This window comes from Mus caroli, chromosome 6, assembly GCF_900094665.2.
Source record: "Mus caroli chromosome 6, CAROLI_EIJ_v1.1, whole genome shotgun sequence".
Classification (NCBI taxonomy): domain Eukaryota; kingdom Metazoa; phylum Chordata; class Mammalia; order Rodentia; family Muridae; genus Mus; species Mus caroli.
Window position 1 is genome coordinate 134467512 of NC_034575.1, and position 6449 is coordinate 134473960.

At 49.2% G+C, this 6449-nt stretch overlaps 1 pseudogene across 1 annotated transcript; it reads right to left on the bottom strand.

Moving 5' to 3' along the window:
* Positions 1-284: 284 nt before the first annotated feature.
* Positions 285-1891, bottom strand: LOC110296855 (annotated as a pseudogene). The gene has a single exon (XR_002378222.2). The product of XR_002378222.2 is annotated as a ras GTPase-activating protein-binding protein 1 pseudogene (transcript).
* Between the last annotated feature and the right edge of the window lie 4558 nt (positions 1892-6449).

The window sequence follows — 6449 nt, forward strand, 5'->3', positions numbered from 1 at the left end:
AAGGTCTGCAACCACCTTTTATTCAGTTAGCCACACCAGCAGGGACCCAGCGCCAGTTGCCTGCCAAAAGGCAATTTTTCCACACCAGAAAGGAGTCGTGACTTGATTTTTCCTGCTTCCAAAATGTTTATCAAATCCTGTGTCTCCCAACAAATGAAACATCCGCTGTCAGCGAAGCCGAGACACGCTCCTCTGGGGAATGGCCGTGAAAGTCCAGTCTGTATACGCAGCGTGAGCAGGAAGGTCAGTCCTTCCTCTTCTTTACAATCTATTCCTCGTAAAGTATCATTCCGGAAAACTGGGAATGAAGGACTAAGGGGTCAGGGGAGGAAAGGGGGTTGGGAGCACACACCATGAACACAAGCGAAACGAAAATTGTACAAACTTAAGCAGTTTATAATAGACTATTCCGAGACACCAAACGCTGGTTGAAGGAATTCACCATTCTGCAGGAGCCGGGGCTGTGTGCTGTGTGGAGATCTGAGCCAAGCAATTCACTGCCTTGGAGTTGTAATCCCCTGCCCACGCCAAAGCCTGGTTTCTGCACCATGCCTCCACGGGGAGGGCCTCTCATCCCATCACTTGGCCCACCACGGGGGCCTCCAGGTCCCCGAAGACGGTTATCCCTGCGGTCACCTTCTCTGGCAGCTCGAGTCTTCTCTTCCACATTCAGGCGGACCGTGCCTCGGAACATGATGGGCCTATTATTAAGGACCTTCTGAACAGGTTCAGAATCATCAAACACAACAAAACCGAAATTGGGTAACTTCCCACCACTGTTGATGCNCAGCTCCACCACATTGCCAAAATTTTGGAAAAAATCCTTCAGTTCCGACTTGTCAACCTCATGTGGCAGGTTCCCAATGAAGAGCTGGTGACTGTCACAGTGCCTCACCATCCTTCAAGGTTCCACATCTCCTGGTTCACCAGCCTCACGGATTGGTCGGGGTCCTCTCTGAGGAGGGATATTGATTCGCTGCTCTCGAACTCTCTGATCTCTCTGAGGCCTTTGTGGTGGGATCTGAGAGTCAGGTTTAGATTCTGGACGGGGCTGTGACGTTGGCACTTTGCCCACATGAGGTGGTGTCCCCGTCACTGGGACAGCCCCACTGGGAGGACGGTTCTTACTCGTCACAGATGCCCAAGAAAATGCCCTCAAGTCCTCCTGTGCCGGGGCCACGTCTGCCGGGGCCGGGGAAGTGCTCTTCTGCACATCGTCGGGGGCAGCTTCTTCCAATGCAGCCTCAGGCTTGTCCTCTTAAATGTCGGACACAGGTTCCGGCTCCAGCTCCGGTTCTGGTTCCACTACAGGCTCCTCTAAATGCTCCTTCAAGTCATTGCTGACAGTCTGATCATAGAAAGTTCCAGAATCATCAGGCACCACCTCTGATGTCTGCTGTCTTTCTTCAGGTTCTTCTACTTCTTCCTCGGATTCCTCTTGAGGCTCTGTGGCAAAGCCACCAAAGACCTCATCTTGGTATCTGAAGATGTCGTTGTGAACATAGAATTTGTTGGCAACAGAGCCCTCAGGAGCAAGGACAAAGGTCTGCATGAACCTCCGCAGAGCCTGGTTGTTGTTGGACAGTAGCCCCATCGCTTGGATCACCACCCCCTCATTCAGAGTTTCGTGAGCGTCCACGTGGCGGATCTTGGTGTGGCAGTTGGTGAAGTTTTGTGACATCACTTTCCTATGGATTTCCTTCTGCCCGTAGACTGCATCTGCTGGCTTCCCTTTGGAATCCAGGCCCCCGTGGGCATAGGAAGAGTTCTTTCCATAAAATCTGTGCAGCATGTCCGGGGCCTGGTTCAGCAGGGTGTAGTACTGTCGCACAAACTCCCGTCAGACCAGCAGGGGACTAGGCTTCTCCATAACCATCGCTTTGGTGGATTCAACCATAGCATAAGACAAAAAGAGACTTAACTGCTGCCTTCTATGTAAAATATAAGATTGGCAACATCGGGGGCTGGTGAGATGGCTCAGTGGGTAAGAGCACCCGACTGCTCTTCCGAAGGTCCAGAGTTCAAATCCCAGCAACCACATGGTGGCTGACAACCATCCATAACGAGATCTGGCGCCCTCTTCTGGAGTGTCTGAAGACAGCTATAGTGTACTTACATATAATAAATAAATAAATCTTTAAAAAAAAAAAAGATTGGCAACATCAACGAGGAACTGGCTGAGCTCTTGCTTATACCACAGGACACTGCACGGCTGATTGGGAGGACAGGACTGCTACGTGGGAGGAGGTGGCGGCGTCCCTCTCGTGATCCAATGGTGCTAATCTTAATTAGCTTCCTGCCATCATTTTGTTTCATTACTTTTGCTATTGTTGTTTTACAATTTTACACACACATACACACACACATACCTCTGAACTACTTGCAGTTCTTGCCTTCTACCATGGGGATTCCAGGGATCGAACTCGGGTCCCTGGGCTTGGCAGCAAGCTCCTTTACCCAGTGAGCTGTCTCTCCAGCCTTGGCTTCATTTTTATTCAGAGCACGCTCACTGCCTGTAACAGGTGTTGACTGTTAATATTTGAATTGTCTGCCTCCGTTTCTAGATTCCTACTCGTGTTGTATTTATTGCAGCAGTCTGTGAATTAAGCCCAGGCACAGAGCAGAGGCTCAGTGAGTACGGAAATGCATCCTTGCAAGTCATTGGTCACATGTTTCACCGGCTGAGTCCAAGCCAAGGAGCAGAACCACTGTGAGGTAAGACGAGAGGCATATCATGTAGAGTTTGCAGATGCACGCACAAATACAAGACATCTGCAACACATGTCTGCTGCAGAGACTGAGCCAATGTAATTGTGAGATCTCTGTGGACAGTGTCCCTGGAGCCATGACCATCTGATACTGCACCTTCACAGCAAGCAGCAAGCCAAGCAACTGGACAGAGGATGGACATGAAACAGAGGAAGTGCCGACTGATGCCCCTGTCACTCACACTGCCTCCAAGCCTGGAGATGGTCCTCTTCGTTACCATCCTAAAGCCACCCTTGACCCAGGATGCTGCAGTAGGTGGCCAGCAAGTCCCAGTAATCTACTTGTCTCTGTACCTATGATGGGGTTACAGATGTTGAAAGAGAAACAACTCCATCCTCTGTACTAAGGGAAAAGCTTGGTGTCCCTTGAAGCTGATAGTCTATGTTGACAGTCTAACACTGCAAACCTGTGACTGTTTACTGTCCAGATGCGAAAGCCACGTTGCTCTTAGGCACTTGCGGGCATGTTTGTGTTGTCTCCGGTCTTGTCTTCATTCTTCTTCATAGCCAAGACAAAATTCTTTGTGGGATAATGAGAGAAAAGATAATATTCCTTATAAAAAATGCTGTGACAGTTATTCTTGGTTGGTTGTCAACTTGATAGGATCGGAATTAACTACGATACTCCTCCTGTGGGTCTGTGCTGTCCTTTGAAAGCCCATCGCCTAGTGTGGCAGCACCTTTCCAGGGCAGCCCCTATGCAGGGAGAGCTGAGACAGCAGTGTGAGGTGCCTGCCCTGGTTCTTGGCTGTGGGAGTGTCTATCATGTTGCTGCTGGACTCCTTTGCTGATAAAAGAATCCAGCTTCTTCCAGCTTCTGAAACGACCAGCAGCTGAACCCCTCAGGTCATCGGTGCTAAACTGGGAATGACAGCTTCCAGACTCTGGGACGGAGCAGCAAGAGGCTCTGGATAGTTGGACAGCCTCTGGAGCTGACTGGAGTTTCCTTTGGCCACCTTTCTTGATTTTATGTGGTGGTAGGGAATCAATCCCCTGGCCTTCCTGCTGGAGCTATGTCCTTGGCTCTGATTTATATGTGTATGCCTGGTATAGGTAGAAGTCAGAATTCATGTCTTTATTATACTGTGATCTCAATATATTCCTATGTGTAATTTTATTTAAGTAAGTAACTTTTAATTTAATCTGCTCTCTAGGAGGATTTCTGGTGGTTAGATGAATGCTCACATTCCTCAGGAATTTGTAAGGCTGGTTCCCCTCTACCAGAAGGCGGTCATTCCCCTTACCTCTGGCAGAAGGGCAGAAGGCTACCTGTGATGCCTATTAGCATATCAAAGTTCATGCTGGTATCTCAAAATAAATGCTGGTACCGCGAGACCAGAGCAGGAGAATTACACTTTACAGGTAAAGAGTTTGAGTGCAGTTGAGAATAAGTTCCTGTTTGTCCTCTGTTCTCTGACCCCCATCTGCATGGATGTGCTTAATCACATGTGGCCAGGAAATATGTCAGGGTGTACGCTCGCCCCCATTGGACCCGATGGGGGAAATGTGATGCATTTTACCTTTTTTTTTTTTTTTTTTTGCTTTTCGAGACAGGGTTTCTCTGTGTAGCCCTGGCTGTCCTAGAGCTCACTTTGTAGACCAGGCTGGCCTCGAACTCAGAAATCCGNCACTTTGTAGACCAGGCTGGCCTCGAACTCAGAAATCCGCCTGCCTCTGCCTCCCGAGTGCTGGGATTAAAGGCGTGCGCCACCACGCCCGGCACATTTTACCTTTTTAAGCCCCTGCAAAATGTGATTCGGGGCCATTTCCTGGAGACCCAGAAATGGACCTGGTCAGAGAGTCCATCAACCTGGCCAGTGTTAAAGCTTGCTTCAGATTTGTCTCAGGATCATGGTGGCGGACTTATTCTGGACCCGTGCCGCTAATATCCGTTGCACATTTCCAAGCCTCCTCTTCTCCCGCCCCACGTTCACTCGCTCCCACCCCACGCTCGCTCCCACCCCACGCTCGCTCCCTCCAGCTCACCGGCTCACTTCCCTGAAGCTACACCTTCTCTCTGTAACCCTCTCATTCTGGCTGCGCTCGTCTCTAGTTCTAGGCTTCGCTCAGGCTCCTCTCACCATGCTTTCTCTTCCTCCATCTCCTCTAGTCACAGCCCTGGCCCTGTCCAGTCTGCTAGCTGCGTTCAACCTACTTATTTCTCTCTCTGTTCTGGAATCTTCCAGATGCCTCTGGTGGTTCTCTCATACCTACAATAAAACCTTCCCCTTGGGGCTGGAGTGATGGCTCAGCGGTTAAGAGCGGTTAGGACTGCTCTTCCAGAGGTCTTCAATTCCTAGCAACCACATGGTGGCTCACAACCATCTGTAATAGGATCTGATGCCCTCCTCTGGTATGTCTGAAGACAGCGACAGTGTACTCATATACATTAAATAAATAATATTTTAAAACAATAACAACAAAAAACCCCTTCCCTTTAATTATCCCTCAGAGTGGTTATGCCATCAGTTTATATACCTGGGAGGTGACACACACACTCAGGAGGTCGACATAGTAGAATTACGGGGCTCAGGTCACCCTGGCCACAAAGCAAACAGTTCAAGGCTAGTCTGGGATCAATAAGATTATGCTAGAAAACATAATAGTAATTGTTCAATTAAGTTACTAAGATTACACAGGGGAATATACTGAGATCATAGTATAATAAAGGCATAATTTCAGGCTTTTATGTTTTCTTCAGGGCAAAGGCCAGGTATCTGGGAGGCTGGCAAGATGGCTCAGTGGTTAGGAGCACTGACTGCTCTTCCGAAAGTCCCGAGTTCAAATCCCAGCAACCACATGGTGGCTCACAACCATCCGTAATGAAATTTGATGCCCTCTTCTGGAGTGCCTGAAGACAGCTACAGTGTACTTACATATAATAAATAAATAAATAAATAAATAAATAAATAAATAAATAAAAGACCAGGTATCTGTCGAGAGCCTTAGCTCAGCCTCCTTCTCTGGGCAGGGTTGAATTTTTGCTAGGATGACACTCAAAACAGTGCTAGTCCAACAGTCTCAGAAGCAAAGAGGTTAGGTGGCAAGATGGAACAGGAAGAGGGGGAGGAGGGGGGCTGTGCTCCTGTGAATCACTTGCTTGGGCCACAGGAAGCCCTAGGTTATATCCCCAGCTCCATTTAAACAAACCAAAGAGACAAACAATGCAGGCAAGGTCTGCGTCTATAATCCTGTGCTCTGGAAGGTGGGGGAGGGATCAGATTCCAGATTATCCCGCACTAGCAAGGAAGGGCACTTTAGGCCAGCCTGGGCTACATGAAACAACAGCTGCAGTGGAGAAAGAAGAAACAGGACACCTCCACAGCAACAAGGAAGAAGACGGAGAGAACCGCGGGGCCACATTGCAGCCTCTTGTCACTCTGGCAGGACATCCCCTCAGGTTCCTTGTTCACTGTGCAGAGTGGAGAAAGTAGCTCATTCCAGGTAAGGCTCTGCTGCGCGGTGCGAAACGTCAAACAAACAAACAAACAAAAAAACGGTATAGCTAAGGCTAGCCCGGAATTCCCAGTGGTCCTGCTGCCTCTGCCTCCCGATCACTGGCGCTGCAGGCAGATGCCACTAACCCAGGCCTGGTTCCTCGCCCTTAGACTTGCATTTCCTCTTCTGAAGAAGCTGGGGGTTGGGCTGGCGCCCAGTTTCCACGGTTTTATAGTAAGGTTT